The following is a 17,856-nucleotide window of genomic DNA, read 5'->3' as shown; positions in this document are numbered from 1 at the left end:
ACGTGTCTTTGCCTACGTCCAACTCCTGGGGTGCTGTGATGTCATCCTCCCACCTCCCTGTCTGAGTCACGGCGCTTTGGTTTTCAGTGTAGCTGCCAATCTATAGGAATATACTGTTGACAACCAGGAACCATCATGGAAAAAAAAAGTAATGCATCGCCTCAGATTGGTAAAGGAGTGAATTTTTGTCATCAAAATTTAGTGGAAAATCAGGACTGAAAAAATTAGACAAATGATACATCGGGCTAAATGAAATGTTGTTTTATCTGTAGATATTTGTAAGAAAACCTCCGGAGACTTTTATTTTGACGAGCATTTTCATACTGGAAGTAAATCTGATCATTGTTCATCTGATTCATGTTCTCTATCTTTTTCAACTGTGACCCTTGGTATAGTTCTGGCCCTAGCCCCGATGGTTGGGGACCTGTGCCTTGCAGTACCGATGGTTAACCAGACTCTAATTGCACACAAACACCAAGAAGCTGACGGTTCTGGTCTCTTATAGGAAAACAAGCGCATCTAATTCTGTCTATTTTCAGCACACTGTCTGCATTACACCCATCAACAGACAGGACAAAAGAACCAGTGTGTGTGAAAACAACTTTATTTACGTCAATCTCCATTAGTGTAGCAGTGCTGCCCCAGTGAATGGGGCCCATTCTTTACATCCCGCTGCCTCCCGGGGCAACTGAACCAGGAATTCCACCGCTCGGCCCGTCTGGGTGACCGTGGTCATGTATGCACTCGGTGGTCGTGTCTGGTCTGACTTCACTCCTCGACGTCTTCATCTGTCTCAGACAGAATGTAGGAGTCAGAGTCACTGTCTTTGCTGCTGCTGCTGCTGCTGCTGCTGCTCCACAGTGTTCTCTAAGATAATGGGTTTATGGCTGAGCTTTGAAAACCAGAGTTCTCATTAAAATTCCTCCTTTAATCACAGACCAGTCAAAGTGCTAACTGAGAATATGAAAAATAATAGTGGAGAACGTCAAAGTGCCACAAGTACAAATGCCGTGACAGACTTTCTCCCCGCAGGGAACCTCCTGATTTTACGCCAAAAATAATTTGTGAAATTTCATTGCTACGAAAGAGAGATTGTGAGTTAAATGCGTTGTGTCAGAACTATACTAAAGTGGTGTATACACCAGAAACACAGCAATGATCTGTCTTCATGGTTGTTGTACACAGAGTACAAATTATATCTTGAAGTTTTTGTTCAATTTTGTGGTGCGGGCCACAGGAAGAGGGAGAGTTCATGATTGATCTCGTAGATGTGATAGAAACATGTAAGAACTGTACAAAAATCCTTATGGATGTTAATGGCACGTCCAACTGGGAGGAGACCTCAGGGAAAACCAAGGATTTTATTCCCTTTACTGGCCTGGGAACGCCTGGGAATGCCCCGGTCAGAGGTGGTTGGAGGGAACAGGAAGTGAAGAGTCAGATTCCCTTTCATGGAACTGCTGCACCTGTGACCAGCATTTTTGTATTGGCTTCAAACCATATGATCCTAATTATGCTTTGTGAATAAAATAAATGTTTCTACTGTCAAAATTAAGTTTGTGTTAAGCTCAATTTATCCCTCAAATTCTATAGCGCCTCCTTTTGACTCTGCTGCTGATGTCGTCATTGTCCACTGTCCACTGTCCACTGCCTGGGACCAAAACAGTTGGTATATTTGCATACCTTTTGTTAATAACAAACGAGAACAGAAGGCTGTACAATGGACCTACAATGAGTTTGTACAGTTTTTTGTTTTATGCCCTAATTCACATGCATTGTGACTGTTGTCTGTGCGGTTAGTCTTTACACACCTGACTGGGTATAGTGTCTACGTGGTTTTTTTTTTTTTTTGTATTTTCAAAAAAAAAACCTAAATGCTATAAATGATTTGAGCATTAAAACATAGGAAATAAGCAATACGATTTAATAGGAACAGAACTGCATTCAATGTCATGTGCTGTTAAAATAATCATTTTGTTGTGACTAGTTTTAGCCTGTTTAATCTACCCCTTGTTTGTTCCATCCCACTCCTCACTGTGGATTCCACACCAAGCCTGTGGTTGATATGGAGGCTTAATTTGAACTCCCAAGGCCTGGGTTTTCAAACATCAACATAATATAGTTTTAGCTCATTAAACTGCCAGGAGAATTTGAAAAACAACTCGAGCATTTTGACCTAAGGTGAATGGAATAACTTCTCAGTGTTTGAGACTGCTGCCCAGATAACTGATGGATCACAATTTTACCAGAGAGAAACAACAGGATTTCATCTCATTGATCTTCTCGTTGCTTTAATCCTTTTTGAATTGCATTCTGTATCAAACTCCATTAAAACTGCTTTAGCAAATCCTCAGGCTACAGTTCTTCACCAGAGAACAATACAAGCCGCCTACACAAATATTCGCCTGTGACAGAGCAGCCTGGGCAGAGCTAAGACCCACAGATCTACAGGAATAGAAAAAGTTTTAATGACAGCCCCGTCTTAATTAGATTATTATGTAACTCCCAGTGACATTTTAGAGCAATGCTGCCACGGATAGAGGAAGAAAGAAAAAAAAAGAGGAGCGGGGATTAACGTGGAGAAAATGAGAACAGGAGCTGCTGTCACCGGGTCCAGTGTCGATAATTACAGAGATAAAAAAAAGAGACAGTGTTTGAGGACAGAGAGTACAGAGAGACATGTTGTAGCTATTCACTCAGGATAATGTCAAAGAGAGAGAGAGAGAGGGCGAGAGAGAGACAGGTGAATTTCTGTGACTCCTTTATAATCCATCCACCCCTGACATCCATCACTGCTGAGCCACTTTAATTAGGACAGCCGCTCTTTAGCTAAACTAATTACACTCTTGTGGTAAAATAATTTGTGTATGTGACGCGAGCAAGAGATAAAAAAAATATTTTTCAGGAAAAAAAAAAGAAGCTGCAGCCGCAGTGTTTCGTTTGGCATTAGAAATCTACAGTCTGTGGACAATAGAACTGATTTTAATCTAGTGCAATCAAGAATGTTGTGTAAGTGTCTCTTTATAATAGGAACATGATCAGAATTACTTTCCCTTTGTGTGAATATTCTCAGTTCGTGGGTTGAGTGCCGCTGTATAACCTTATTACTGTTTAACCTGTTCAATACTTCGTAAGATTAGAAATTGTCTTCTGGATACATGGATAGATGTTTGTTTTTTTAAGGCACAAAATGTGGAGACCATGTGGTACCTTGGACTAACATCAATGATGTCAAATCAAATCTTTCACACTCTGACCTTTCTGCTCTACTTCTCCTTTCACACTCTGACCTTTCTGCTCTACATGTGATTTTAATTCATAAGACAGAACTCATTCTAAAGCAAAAAAAATCACCGAATTGTCAGAAAGACATTACTTCCATTTGCAAATTAAAAAAAGCCTTATTGTTTAATAATTATAACAAATCACTCCTGTTGAGAGTTTCCATTGTTTTTAACAAACACCAGCCTGCAGTTCTGTCAATTTTAATAAATATAATCCATGAAAAGGCTTTACCTTTAAGAAACATAACATTACTAGTCAAACATTAGTTAAAGATTACAAATTCTTAATAATTAACTCTTAATAATACTCTTAATACTAACTAATACTAACTAAACCTTTCTCTCTACCGTCTCCGCAATCTCCGTCTTATCGCGATAGCTTGCAGCCTTTGAGCCTGACGCTGTCTCGTATCGCGAGAGTTTGATTCCCCACAGAGTCGAGGAAAAAGAGGCGGCGGCTTCGTGGCGGTAGCGAGGCGGAGCGAAGCGCTGTAACTTTGGAGGAACTTCTGATTTGAACAAACCGAGAGGCGGTCTGCTGGAGTGGAGTCAGCAGCGAGAGACAACAGGAGCCATTCGGAGGGTAGTTTTTACATTTTAAACATAACCTTCTAGATGCTTCCTTTTTTAAACACCACTGATCGCGGTAATGGCTAATGACTAAGCAGCAAGAGCGAGGTTTTGTTCCTGTGAGAAAAGAGGCGACAAGGTGGAAATGATTAAAGGTGAGTGTGTTTTAATACATTCCTTTTTTTTAATCCTGACACTAAAATAAAACCGTTAATGTTGCTGCCCCGCTCATTATTTCGTACCATTTAGATAAATAAAGTGTTTAGTTGATAACGGCTTCGCGGAGGACGCTACGTCTAAAAGTTAAGCTCGTTGTCAGGTAGCGTAAATAATATAACGTTATATAGGTTTCCTTTGTGTTTAAAGGAACCCTGTGCATTAGGCTTCTAATTTAGCATCTCGAATGTAGCACTGTTTACGTCTCTGTTCAAAGGGAAGTCGTGGAGCCACCGTTGTTCCAAAATAAACAGGAAACCTTGCAGCATTGAAAGTCAGGAGATAAAACTAATTGTTGTTTACTGGCTGCTGCTCCTCCGGCTGCTGTGTAATTGGGATGGTTCTCTGCTGATGCTTCTGTTGCTTTTGTGGCTTCCCTGTGCCCCTCTCTCCGGTCCGTCTGACTCGATGCGAGTGTATCATTTTTGATGTGATTTATTCAGGGCACAATGAAAGTGCTGTCACAGTGTCAGGCTCAGCAGCTCCCACTTCTCCCTCTTTACTCCAGGGATCAGTGCAACATCAGGCTGATACAGTCTCTCTCTACATCTAAAGTGGCTATTGAGTCAAAAAATATTATTATTATTATTTTTAGACATTTAGTGTTTTTGTATGCAAACAGTGCAAAAATAAATAAAAGGCATCTTGCATCCAGATCCAGCATCATCCCCAGGCAGAGTTCCAGCCTGATGCTGTCAAACCAGTGTCATTAATCAAAATGGCCGTCTGTGTACTCTTGTCAGATTTGAATAGTAATGTATTAAATGGTGAGTGAGCTTTTCACTGGCTGCACAGCAACCAGCAAGGACATTAGATGAAAAGCTAACGTTGTGCGGCTTGGAACTAAAGTTGGACATAGTTTGAACACATGCTGCGGGGAGATAGTGGACTTTAATGGACAAAGGATGTTGGAGATGGAGCTGCCAGGCAGGAGGACAAATGAAGGATTGACCCCAGAGAAGATTGATGGCTGTTGGACATAAAGTTGGTGGATGTAACAGAGGAGGAGGAGGAGGAGGAAAGGGATACAGTGAGGAGGAGATAGACGCTCTGCTGAGGTGACCTCTGAAGGGAGAAGGTGAAGTTTACACAACGTTTACAGTCTTTGAAGTGCTGTGAATTCTAAAAGATGTTTTTTTTAAATATAATATATACTGTGTACTGTGTTTTGTGTCGTAGGAAGAAGAAAACAATCACAGCAGTGACAGTGTTGGCGTTGATATCTTTAGCTGCAGAGTCATTCATTTTAAGGTACCACTACTCAGCACATATGTTCCAAACCAGGAGTCGCTGGATCAGAAATCGAACCTTCAATCCTTCCCTCATCTGATCTCAGATGAATACTCTGGGTGATTAACAACAGTGCTTTCTGATTGGCTGTTCTAGCTCTCCACTTAACATGATAAAACAAATAGCTGCTCCCCCCCGGGGTGCTTTTATCTAAGACCCCCCCCCAGCTGTTTTCACCTCATCAACGCAAATTAGGAAATTGTAAACTCTATAAAGTGAGTTTGACCACACAGATAATAACAGGCTGCATCTTTTGTCCTGTACAAAGCGAATGTTTGCTCCACATTTAAGTTGCAAAATACAAAAATTCAAAATCTGTTCCTGAAATGTTTAACAATCTTCTGTAGATGTTGGATGTTCCCGCATTGGTTATTGATATGGTACATGATAGTAGCATCACAGTCACATATTTAGCTTTTGATAATGGTATTTTAGCTCATTTGATTATCATTATCAGCTTGAAGAATTAAGCATGTGATGAAGCAGCCAAGAAAAAAAAATGATTGAATTAACTGGGGTCAGACCAGAGTCATTTGACCCAGAGACTTTATGTAATTAAACAAATTCAAAAGGTCAAACAACCAACTTAAAGCAGAACGAGGCTTCACTGAAACCAACGTGTACCTTTGTGTTATCTGCCCTTCATAAAACATACTTTAATATTACTGTAAGGTGCTGGAAGAGAGTAAATATAGACTGTTGATAGATGTGAATTCCATTGGTAACATATTTTCACTCAGGTGAGGTGGCATCGATGATGTGATTGTGTAGGAATTATTCAGGGTATAAACAAATGGGAGAAGGAACCTTTGGAAGCTTTGGTTAAATTTAGTCAAACTTCTATTAACACCCAGTGAAATTTAATTATCCAGGTTTATTAGTCCGTGCCTGTCTTGAATCTGTGCTCCCACCTAACAGCGCCCCGCGGCTACATCCACATACTGAGGCTTATTTAATACTAATGATTCAAGTCTGCTTTAGATTTGCATGCAGTCCAAGGTTTCCATTTGAGGAAGTGAGAATAGAGTTTAATGATGACACTGCAGGTTCTGCTTTCATTCACAAAACGTTGGGGCTTCACCACCAGCTGTAGGGACTTTTACTACACCTTGACTTCAGCAGTAAGCCCTAGTCTGAACCAATCTGTCTGATGTATTGGTATTAGAAACAATAATCAGTGGTGGCTCAGTGGTTAAGGAAGCAGACTTGGGTCCAGAAGGTTCAAGTCCACTGAGGTGCTCTGAGCAAGGCACCGTCCCCACCCACTGCTCACCTTGGTGATGGGTTAAAGGTCACATTTGGTTGTGTGTCCTGTCCGCTTTCAAAATAATGCAAATTATTTTCTTAAAAAATGTAAAGACTTTCTACATTGGAGTTTTTTGAGCTTATAGTCAAGTCATGGATGATGAAAACTCCCGCCTCCCTTCCCCTTAATGACACCGGACATCAGATAGTGTTTTATTGTAAGTGGACCCCCTGCAGCTGCACTGTATTCAGTTATTGCTGCCATGTCCACCTGTGGAGTGTGTCCTCAGGCGACCAGCTTCAGCTCTTTGGGTGCAAGCCTGAGCCATTGCGGGAGATTGGGGGGGAGCGGGATCCTGCTGCCTGCTTTCTACACTTGTTCCAAATGGACATGTCAAAGAGATCCGCGCTCTATTCACTGGGTGGTCACGGTGGGTCATATTCTCAGCTGGAGGAACAGCAGCAGCAACATTAGGGCACACACCCCCCAGTCAGGACTTTTAAGAGTCTTTGTCATTGGGTTTTTGCTGCTGCTCTCCATAGAATCAAACCCAAACTATTAAATTCCCTCCCCTAAAACAATTTAAAATATTTACAACAAATGCAAAGGTAAAAACAATGCTTTGATAATGCATTGTTAATTTATCACATCAGTTTAACCTAAACTAGTTTAAAAAAGCAAGTCTGCAACAAGTGACAGTTTCCCTTCTCAGTTTTTTAAACCGTTTTGGCTCCTTGGTCACCATTGTTTCATTCTCCACAGTGTGCGGCCTCATCGATGTTTTCAATTGACAGCTTGCTAATAGCCTTCGTGAGTACCTTAGAAACATTGAAGTTTGCACTGTTATCTGTTAATGGTCACTCTCCACAAAGCCCTTAGTGTGGACTCCAGGTCTATGTGGAACATGCAAGAATTTTGGCAGTGCATACGGAGCCGACTCTGGCAAACGAAGAGTCGAAAAAGAGGGCATTTCAATCCCAATCTGACCGATGTGCACACCAGTGTACACGTTCCGTCACGTGTATCACTGACAGAAGCTGAAAAATCCTGTTTATCTGTATTCAACCCTCCCACACCAGCCTCGCCTCGCTCCCCCCTCCCATCCTGGGTCGATTTTTTTTTTTCAGCTCTCAGCCTCGCCCCCTCTTCTGTCTCACTTATATCACTGCCTCTTTACTCTCAACTTCCCACGATTCACTCCCTCCCTTGCATCACGGACAGTGCCATTTCCTCTCATCTTCCCTCCTTCCTTCCTTCCTGTTGTGGAAGGCATGCTAGGATTCTGGCATTCTAAACATTTCTGTCCTTCTTGCTCACCACTGCTACCTTCTGAACATGCTTTCCTCTAATTCCTCCTACCTTTCTATCACGTCTTCTTAATTTTCCCTTTTCCGTCTTAGTCATTCTGCCTCCCTCTGCCTCTTTGCTGTCTCCCCGGTGGTTGGAATGTGAGTGCTCCCTATTTAAGGTCTTGGGGTGGGCTGTCTTTTGAGAAATACCAGAGCAACAGATTCTCCTTTGCAGTGAACAGATCACGTTACAGAATGATTTAATAAAACAGAGGCTCCAGCAAACGTGTGGTTGCCCTGTGCAAAAATGTAAAGTTGTAAATCTCTCATAAGATTCTTGAACAGATGTAGACCATCCCTGGTATTTCCTGTACCTGACCACGGTCCAAACTGTTCTAGCTCTGACCATCACCTCATGTTGGTGCTGTGTGCAGCACAACACTTGTCTTGGCTCCTGTCACTCCCACACATAAACATATTGTCATTGGACCTGTGTGTCAGGGTTGCTCATGCCTCCAGGAACACTGGGTGGGATCCAGTTGCGTCATTTAGCTGTCTGAAAAGTACACACGGTTGTACAACTGTTGACGGACGGGAACAGAACTTTTTAATTTCAATTTCGGGCATTCATGTCTCAGCTCTGCAGGATTTTGAGACTGGCATAAGTCTGTCATTTCACAAACTGATCAGCATCAGAACTGTAAAAAAATGACTTTTTCAGTGTTTTAAAAAGAAAATATTTTAATTTAATGTAAGTGTTTTTATCTTAGTTATGAAAATTATGCCAAAAATGAATTAAACTGGAGTCTGGAGGTGGTAGGAGAAAGTCCTGGGTACACCTCAGTTCCTGGAGTAGCAATGATAATGAAGCAGAGGTTTAGTAGTTACAGAGGACGGTGGAGCCACATTGTTTCCCACACTGTGTTTGTTTGGCCGTGATCACATTGACCACGATGCTCAAATACGATTAGTTACATCTTATTTGCCGCCTCCCACTTGCTGAGGCACAGAATTGTGGTGTCAAGACTGTGTGATGTAAATGTCAGGGGAAATGATGTAACTAAGAAAACCATAGATTATGTATCTCCAGGATCAGGGTCACATATGTGTAAGTGGCCTGCGTCAGATATGGAAAAAAAATAGTTCCGTTCACACAGTCATAAAAAGTCATTAATGAGTCACGGATGTGGGAAAAAGCTGATTTGGTCACTTTGAGTCTGCGGTGTGAAAATTATGTTACAAGACCGCTGATTTATTTTGACACACCAGTGACACCTTAACAACAGCACGTATACAGCGATTACCAGCAACATTTAATGATTCATATGCCAGGAAGAAATGCCAGAAATTACTTTCTGATAATTGAGCGTGTTTGGTCATTCTCCTCAAGCCAAAGACAACATTTATATAAAAACATATATCTGAGAGTGCTGCTCTCCTCCAGAACCAGGTCGGTGTGCTCTGACACAGCTGAATTGCAAGTGGGCATATTGTTTTGACAGAACAAACAGCCTTTGCGGTGCTTTCCTCTGAAATGTGAAATTGCGTATCTCTTCTGATCCTCGGTCCTTTGCGGATAATAAATTCGAAACCCCATTGAGGGGGGAGAGGTTTTCAGCCGGTGAGTTCAGGGCCTTTTGTGGCAGCCAGAAAAAAAAAGAGGAGCTGGGGCACAAGAACAAGCAGTTAATTTTAGCCACGCCACCTAAGGTGAGGCCTCTTAAAGGCTAACAACTACTTTTACCCAATCTCTCCTGGTTTTCTCAATTTTCAGCCTTTTTACCCCAGTGAAAAAACTCCTTAGGTCTATAGGAGGGGATTATTGCACTTAAGCCTCGCATGGATTACAAAAACAAAATTCAGTTGTAACAGATGAGCAAAAAAAATCTATAGAAACAGCGTGAAACAATGACTAAGCAGGTTAATCCATGCTGAAGTAACCAGAAGGAACATGGTGTACAGATGGAGACTGCTCAGAGAGGGAGGGAGAGACAGAACAGCTGAGGTTCTTTCTGACGCTGTCAGCAGTAGCAAGGATTTATCAGTAATTTAAGAGAACAAGCAGGGGATGACAATTAGTACCAGACAATAGCATTTGCAAAAGATAATGTGGAGCGTGTGGCTATTTTTGGCTGAATGGCAGAAATGACTTTCAGTTTTATTGGCAAAATCTGATTATCCTGAGGGATTATCCTTATTGGCAAAATCTGATTATCCTGAGGCTTCGCTAAACCAATCCATTCTACAATGGAAGTGGAGTAGACTGATAAAAAGATGCATCAGAGAAGATTGTTTTTAACTGGATGTCGTGTTTAAAAAAAATCTATTGGCTTTTTAAGAAAATTAGAATAAAACAGTATGTCATTTGGTGCAAGAGAAAAAAAAGGCTCATCAGATTAACAGATTAAAGTTTTTAGCGACTGTTCATACTGTTGGTATGGTGCATCATAGCAGTTACAAAAATCACGAGTTGGCGAATAGGTTATGCTCAAAATATTAATGCAAGTATTATGAAATGCTGCTCATATTTCTGTGAGACTAAAGTTTGCATGTCTAGTTTGATCATGTGAAAGAACAGTACAGTGATCTCCTTTGATACTTGTGGCTACTGCAGTACTAGAGGAAGGCTCGGGTGAGAACCAGCTTGATCATCTGTCTTTTTTTGTCACTAGAAATTTGTTAGATCTGAAGTTCTCAAGCAAATGTACTTTCATTTCTTTCTCTTTCAAAAAAAAATACTGCTTTGGGTCAACTTCTGTCAGAAAACTGTGAACAGCTGCTTCCCAGATGTTTTGCACAGTGACGCCGTGACGTTGTGATTGTGATCAATTCAGAAACGACAACAACACAAGGATACTTTCCAGTCTGATGCGTTAACGAAGTGCAGGTGCAGAGCGATCACGATGCTGCTGCAGAAACTGGTTTGTGTGTGATTCGGAACCTCTCTCCTCTCCTCTCCTCTCCTTGACTCTGCGATGACATCAGAAGAATGTGAACGGGCACGAGACACATATACGAGCGTTGTTGCCGTAATCCCCACCAACTGCCTCGCCATCTGTTTCCACGCAGACACAGCCCTAAAATTTCAGTCTCACTGTGTAAATGACTAAAAGACGTCGCCACTGTTGGCTGCCTGTCCTCCTGTTGGAGCTGGGAGGGCTTTTTTTTTCATCCTCTGGTATTTGTTAATGACGGCTCTGCCCCCTGGGTCTCCATAGTTACATATTTTATTGTGGATATATGAAAATGGAACCTGATATTTATGTTGCATATTTGTGAATTACCAATCTACGTCAACTCAAGATGTGATTTGATTAAATTCACTCATGCCGCCTGTGGCTGTTATTAGAAATACTAATTGCAAACATGAGCTCATTCCCCATGAAAATTGTCTTCTGCATTTTACACTGCTGTTTCATCTTTGCTGTTTATGTCACGTCTGTCAGGCATGTTCATCTGCGCCCAGGTGCACATCGGCATACAGAGTTAAGAACAAAATTATCAGCACGCCTTGAAAATATATTAATTTTCTAAGTGTACCCAAGGCTTAATTTCTGGACATTTATTGTCCAGTGTTCCAGTACGTTCCCTGCATAATCTGTCGAAACAAATTGTGATTTAAAAATGATCAAAAGCTGGAGCAGAACAATTATAGAATACTACTTCACAGTTAAAAGAATACTCTGTATTTGCCAAAACGTTACTCAGATTGGCTTGTACACTTTGTCTTTGTGAGATGATGTGTGAATTCATGCAAGATGAAAGATGGGAGGAAAATGTTGCCAAGATTTTTCTCTTAAGCGTTTCACTGTGAGAGACGATGGAATTTATTTTTCAGGATTTTGGGTCAGATTTTCTGATGAACACAGATTAAAGAACATAAATATCCAACAGACAAGGATAAAAGTCAATTTTCTGAATGGATTATTAACAATAAACACCTATTAAAATCCACTTAACTGTCCAAGTTATTCTGGTAAAAAAAAAGAAATCCCATTTTTATCCAACAACAGACAAGGATACAAAAAAAAAAAAAACAAATAAAAAAAAACTACATGCTGCAGAATGTGAATATCTTGTGTATGATGCAGTTCCTACTTTTCTGAGTCTGACACAGTCAGACACGGTGTCTCATTACTATGTAACTTGGTGAACAATAAGATGGTGGTGTTGGATTGCTGATTAATGTATTCATGCAGGACTGTTGTGGTCGGGCGGGCAGAGAATTCAGTGGAGATTTTACAGATATTAAAGTTACAGATTGTGATATGATTGGTTCTCTGGATATGTAGGTCACAACCCAGTTATCTGGTCTTTTGTGGGCTTGTCCGCTTGTTTACACCAGGACTGTTGTAGCTAACGTTAGCCGCGGTGTCTGTGGTCACGGTAACATGTTTTTCATTGAGATAGTCATTGTGATACTGTAGGCCACATATGTCAAACTCAAGGCCCACAGGCCAAATGCGGCCCGCCACACCATTTCATGTGGCCCATTAGAGCATTAGTCATCCATGTGGTTGTCTTAAAATAAATGCCTATATTAAAGAGTCTATGTTTGTTGTTTCTGGATGGGTAAAATGCAGTGGGCAAATTCTGTGCAGGGTGAGTGATTAAATATACAGTATATATTGTTCTTTAACCTGTTGTGCTGTCTGTAAATAAATAATAGAAGCATAATAGAATATTAGAAATGAGCACCAGAGTCCCAGCCCTAATATAAATATAAATAAAAACACTGAGCACAGTCGAGTCATCCGTCTCTGTGTTGAAGAAGACAATTCTAACTTTCTTAACAGACCGCTGTGTTTCTATGCACTGCTGTAGGAAAACCCCTGACGACAGTCACACAAGCAGAGGAAACAGAGGCACGGGATTAAAAGACGACACATCCTGGTCATTGTTCATCACAGCTGGGTAGAGATTCCGGCCACTCGAAGTTGGGAGACTGCCATCATTTTTGCAGTAAGTTTTTTTTTTTTCCTTCCCTTTAATCACATGCATTCCCCACAAAATGATGTTCCACTTTATAGCAGCTGTAGTTTTTTTTTTATATCACTGACAAAAGAACGCTGCATTCCTACTGGTCGTGCCACACATAGCAGTGTGGGGGGAAAATTCCTCCACAATGTCAACTGACTTTGAGTTGATTCCCAGCCTTGAAATTGATTCATTTCGTGTCCCGTGACAGACAGCCTCTGTGAGTTCACTGTCAGTTTGTGTTGCCATCCTGTCCCATTCAGCCGCAACCAACACATCGTTTTGTGACCCTGATAATGTTGATCCTGGTAACACTGCTGCTGCAGAGGAGTTGTGATGACTGCTCTCTAAAAATGTTTAGCTTCAATGTTTTATTTTCCTTAAAATAATCCTTCAACTACAGATATGCCCATTTCCAGCTGGTGTTTACGAGATATTCAACAGCTTAAAGAAGATGGTAAATTCTACTAAAGCCATCAGGATGTGCAGGCACAGAGGCATTAATATTTGGCAAGGTAAAGTTTCTTAAAAAAGCATCATGGTTTTGCTGTTGTATCATTCTTCACTTTCTAAATATTTTTTCGTTTTTGTTGAGGAAGGTTAACTGACATGAAAACAACAAAACAACAGAGTAGTTCTCTTTTTAAAATGCCCTAAACTTCAGACTGCTGGACTCCAAGGGTCAAATTTAAAATTTTAGCTCCCAATTTAAGTTGATGCCTAAACTGTGTACAGGACTGAATGTAGCCAGTTTCACACACACTGTGGAATTAAGTCCTTACTTCTGTGGCAAGGAGAAAAGATCCTAATAATGAGAGACATCTTTCTGGATTTGTACTTTCCAAGGAGGTCCTCCATCCTGCCAGAGGTGGTAAACATATAAATCCATCTTGATTTACTCCAACCCTCATCAGCAGCTCTTGGCTGAACCCACCACAGTCTCCCTGCTTTGCAGATCTCCGAACTGAGGCGGCGCCAGATTATCCTGCCGCTCTCACTGAATTCCAAACTTGCGATGAATTCAACTGTTTTATTTCTGTGTCATCGTTTTCATCTGATTGCTCTGTCGGCCAAAGGTAGAAATATGGAAAATTCCCTCAAATTTACCAAGAGCATATATTATATATGGTGATTAAAGGGCAAAACCACGTATTTCACACAGATACTAGTGGTAGAAAAAAGCAGCAGCTCAGAGTAAAGAGCCCTGGAAATCAAAAGTAGATATTGAATTTTTGTAAAATTTGAGTCAAGTTTTGAGTTGCATCTTTTTCTTGACATATTTCCATATAAAACACAATGTTGATTTATTATTAATCTTGATTAAGTATGATCATAATCATTTTTTACACATTTTGACAGCCTTAAAAGAACAACTGATTGTAGAAAACATTGTATATAGATAAACTAGTTAACTGCTGTTTATGAATTCTGTTCTCTTCATTTGGATGTGTATTCAGCTGAGTCCACCAGTTTTGATCTGTGAAGCTCAGTACCTGTAATGGACCTGCATTATTATTTTCTCTTAATGAGGAGAAATCAGGTCACAGTGCCCCGCGCGCTCACATCTGGCTCGCAGGTGGTGGAAGCAGACAGCCCAACAGGAAGGTAGCCTGTCAGGAGCTGGACTTCTCCCTGATCACTCTGCTCATCCAAGATGGGGGAGTGTTTTGGAGCTGACGGTGACGGCCTCCTGAGCCAAAGTGGTGTTTTTGTGCTCTGTCGGTTAATGGATTTCAGGTTCATGGCTCTGCACGGACCAAATGTTTGGTGAGAGTGCGTCAGTATTTGACCAAGTTCATCACAGTGTGCTTTTAGCAGAGCCACCGATGTACAAGGACGCACGGAGGAATGCTGTGTGTACACAATAGGCATGACCTCGTGGTTTTCAACTCCATCTAAGCACAACATGTTGAAGAACAATTGAATCTGCGTGAATGTGTGTTTGTGTAGCCGCACTGTGGTGTGTATTCACCTACCAGTTGACAGAGGTTCTTAAAATATTTACCCAGGGAGGAACTGGTTAATGATTATTTGGACAATCGGTGTTGAAAATGCCAGCCTTCACACACGGGGAATGTTTGTGTGACGATGTGGCAGAGAAACCAACCGCCACGGCTTTGTTTACGGTGTCGTTGTAGGTGAATGCATTTCTAACCTCTGACGTCACAGGTCAGAGGGTAAACTTCTGCTTTTGTGCTTTGTGACACTGAAAAAGCAGATTATGCTTTAGAGTTGAATGAAAAATAGACGATAGATTAGAAAGTAATTCTTTTAATAATTTTCTTTCACTACTTCACCTGACTTTTCAGTCACTCTGTGATTTGATAAACTCCTTGTTTCCGAAGTCAAATTCTTTTTCCTTCACCTTCAGTCAAACTTCACATCTTGAAACTCCCAGCACATCCAGGTCTTTTCATCTTTCCTCTTCCTCTGCAGTGTCAAACTGTTGCTCCATCCTTACCCACGCTCAGTCAGATACAGACCTTCTCTGTGACATCAGATCAGCTTTAGATGGTTATTGGAGGCTCTTTACCACACACTGCTTTGATCTAATGTGGTGGCACCGTGACACCTCACAGCCGTCGTCTGTCTCTCAGTCATTCCAGCTACGAGGAGGGAAATCTTCATCAGGCGTTAATGGATATGACACCAGTGAGCTTAAACAACCCGTGCATGGGGAGGAAGTCCAACGGTCTAGTAATAATTCCTAACCACATCGGGGCACTTCTGACTGAAGTGGTACACGGCCCCATGAGGTCTTTTAGGGCTTTATAGCCTGGGGCTCTTTAACATCGATGTAAAGCACTTAGTGTGAAATTGCCCAGAATCAGAACAAGCTGGAAGTTAAACTAATTCTATAAAATGGCTTTTTTTTATTGCCGAACGTTACTTGGTCTCGCCTTTTTCTTGTCAAATGAGGATTAGTTTTCATGCAATTTTTTAAAAATATATTATTATGAATAAAATGACATAAGATGAACTTTGGCTGCAGGTAAATAAATGCAAGACAATTTTTCCCTTGACTGTAAAGGCATCACTGGCACTACTCAGGACACAGAGACCGACCTCTCAGAAGGACACCTTAATCCAGTGACTATAAATGTATTCAATATACTTTTCATATCATTGTGCAAAATCGCACGTGCACAGATGGAAAGTCACACCAGAATAGTTGAAAAACTTCATTGTCCTCGGACGTTACATTCTGTACCAGAGTTGGGAAAAGCATCTCTACCTCAAAGCATCGCCAGCTCCCGCCGCTTCCTGATATGAGATTGAATAAGATAATGTTGCCAGGCAACGGGAAATTCCACTTTTGGCCAGTATCACTTAGTAACACAATTTGTTTCTCTGAAGTTACCGACATCATTGATGGTGCTGGTGATGGATGCAGCCCCTGGAGTCTCGTCATCACGTTGAACAATTCAAAGCGCCTTATGAGGTTTGATTGTAGAAATTAAAAAAAAAAAGACTAATCTGAAAAATCTGTACAGACTTTTCTCTGATCTTCTGCAGTCTTTCCCACAAATATCTTCACACTTTGTTTCAGTGCTGAAGTACTCACGTCTCACAACTGCACCTCTGCCTGCAAATAGCCACCGGTGCACTAGTGGGAGGAAGAGTAGGAGGAGAGGGGTAGTGCAAACGGGGGGCCTGCGGGGGTGGTAGCGTCTTACATAATATCAGATGAACTCAGCTGTGTGGTCCTGTTCAGCCAGCGGTTGTGTTGCCGGGCAGGCTGAGTGATCTTCTCACCTGCCGTCATCAGAGCAGCTTCAGGACCCGGAGGCGTCCAGATCAGTGGACGCTCCCGACGTTAAACAGACTGATCACACGCCACACCCCCCACATCACGGAGCCAGAGACTGTTTAAAACGGCATCGCCATCATCCCTCTGACTCTGTGTTGCCATGGCAGCACAGTGGTGTTAACCTTGCAGTATAATGATAATACTGGGGTCTAAAACTAGCAATTAGATGCCATTTTTTCCTTTTTTTTTCTTTTCCTTTCTTTTCTTTTGAAACAGCTAAAACTTCACTTCTTCCTGTGGCAACAGCTGCTGTTTTTCACTCAAGTTCATTTGTTTAGTTTTTCAGTTGTTTCACACAAAGAACCATCCAGCTGGTCATTAGGGTTTAGTTTGGTGAAAAGTGATTTCCTTTACTATTCTGCTGCATTAGATTGGTGTCAGTGTAGAAGGATGAGATTTCAAATAGTCACACAGGAGTGAAGGAGTAGTTGTACTTGACACTTGACACTCTCTTTTAATTTCAAGATGCTCCTAGACAATGTTGACGCCGTCTTTAAATATTCTCGATTAGACTCAAACAGTGACCAAAGCTGCAGTGCACCAGCCGGAGAACATTTGTTGTGTTCTGTGAAAAGGACCTACCTACCTAACTACCTACACCACTTCCTTCCCTCCGGTTGGCAGTTTGTTACCCAGTAAATGAACACGAGACGCTTTGCTAAGAAACTGCCTGATGTGGTGAACACTGAGTAACCAACACTCAAAGTCCATTATTGCCCTTGCTTTATTTAGATGGCTTATGTCAGAGAGTCATTAAAGCCCCATAATGTTGCACATTCACGACTCTGTAATTGTTTCTAATATGGTAATATAACGAATATAGCACAAGAAAACAAAGGTGAAAAAACACGGGCAGAACTTTCACAAAATCAGCACTTTCCTCCTGAGACTCCTGTCATTTCAGTGTTTGAAGCACCGTCTTCTCTGTCCCCTGCGTGTATGTTTTTTATTTGTGTTGTGTTTGTGTGTCAAATGTCCACTTAACATCCTGGACCTGAAAATACTCATGTTCATTTAAAAAACAAATTAATGTATTCAGTTTTTTATTAGTGTTTTTGTTGGATCTTCAGCATCAGGTGAATTCATGATTGGACACCAGTGGACAGTACAAGTTTAGGATACATTTAGGTACTGAAAAAAGAAAACCTGGACCACACAGACAGGCCTCGGGGG

General features: G+C 41.3%; 1 protein-coding gene across 1 annotated transcript in view; it reads left to right on the top strand.

The window, feature by feature from the left end:
• Positions 1-3,736: 3,736 nt before the first annotated feature.
• Positions 3,737-17,856, top strand: part of sipa1l1 (signal-induced proliferation-associated 1 like 1) — a 48,673-nt gene continuing 34,553 nt past the window's right edge. The window contains exons 1-3 of the mRNA XM_025057058.1: positions 3,737-4,009; positions 12,720-12,857; positions 13,276-13,387. The gene's annotated coding sequence lies outside the window, so the exon portion shown is untranslated. The remainder of the gene's footprint in view (positions 4,010-12,719; positions 12,858-13,275; positions 13,388-17,856) is intronic.

Source organism: Cynoglossus semilaevis, chromosome 7 (assembly GCF_000523025.1).
Source record: "Cynoglossus semilaevis isolate Cse_v1.0 chromosome 7, Cse_v1.0, whole genome shotgun sequence".
NCBI classification, from domain to species: domain Eukaryota; kingdom Metazoa; phylum Chordata; class Actinopteri; order Pleuronectiformes; family Cynoglossidae; genus Cynoglossus; species Cynoglossus semilaevis.
This window is presented reverse-complemented; position numbering and strand designations above follow the sequence as displayed.